This window comes from Arachis ipaensis, chromosome B08 (genome assembly GCF_000816755.2).
Source record: "Arachis ipaensis cultivar K30076 chromosome B08, Araip1.1, whole genome shotgun sequence".
NCBI lineage: Eukaryota > Viridiplantae > Streptophyta > Magnoliopsida > Fabales > Fabaceae > Arachis > Arachis ipaensis.
Genome location: NC_029792.2, coordinates 200,449 through 201,316, shown reverse-complemented (window position 1 = coordinate 201,316; position 868 = coordinate 200,449). Strand labels below are relative to the sequence as shown.

Below are 868 nucleotides of genomic sequence, written 5' to 3'. Positions count from 1 at the left end.
AAAATTGCAGGTATACCGTACTGCTCAACTTAGAAGAATATAATCTAGTTTAGTTAGCTAAATTAGCTATATATATATATATAGTTATATGATAGTAAATATTATGTATGAATCTTGCATCATCGTCGTCATATATAAGATCCAGAGTGTATATTATATACAGACTACATACACTTCCGCTTTGGATTGTTTGTGTATATGTGATGTTTGTTAATTAATGATATGGTTTATGTTATGAACAAATCATAAACTTAGTATTTGTATTCTATTATACATGTTATAGATTACCAACTTTGTTTAAAATTGGGAGAAAAAAATTAATAGCCCTCCTTCCAACAAATTAAAGGAATCAGCATATACTTAAGGTGGTTTACACATGTTAAAGAGAACGAATTTATTAATTAATTCAGTGAGATAATAACTACGTTTCATAATGTGTGCTACATTTTTTGTTGAATGTGTCAATATGTTAATTTATACTTGAAGCCCAATTTAATAAATCGATCATTTTTTGCTGCTATTTCTTTTTTTTTTTTTTCATCTTTGTAGAACTTTGATATAGACCTAAAACGGACCATGAAACAGAGCATTTGGAAGTCTATTAATTATTGGTGCATTAAAAACAAACTTGTTTCTGACCCAAAAAAAACAAACAAAATTCTATTTGGACCAAGGGAAAAATATGATTTGCAGTGGGAAACATTTTTCCACTTCCACATAATTGATCTTTTATAACGAATTTCTTATGGCACAAATATCTAGAAGTGCACGCGGATCGGATCGGATCGGATATGACCAAATGGATCCGATACGACCCGATCCGCACATTTGCGGATTGGATCGGATATCGGATATATCCGCAAAACAG

The 868-nt window shown here is 30.5% G+C and overlaps 1 protein-coding gene across 3 annotated transcripts in view; it reads left to right on the top strand.

Annotated features, from left to right (window-relative positions):
• Positions 1-868, top strand: part of LOC107612194 (auxin-responsive protein IAA1-like) — a 4,273-nt gene that overhangs the window by 2,261 nt on the left and 1,144 nt on the right. The window contains exons 5-6 of one of the 3 annotated variants that reach the window (XR_002351713.1): positions 11-98; positions 131-325. The exons of 1 other annotated variant lie outside the window; for it this stretch is intronic. The gene's annotated coding sequence lies outside the window, so the exon portion shown is untranslated. Of the gene's footprint in view, positions 1-10; positions 102-130; positions 326-868 lie in introns of those variants that run through there. One more of the 3 variants, XM_016314004.2, reaches the window with a different exon arrangement.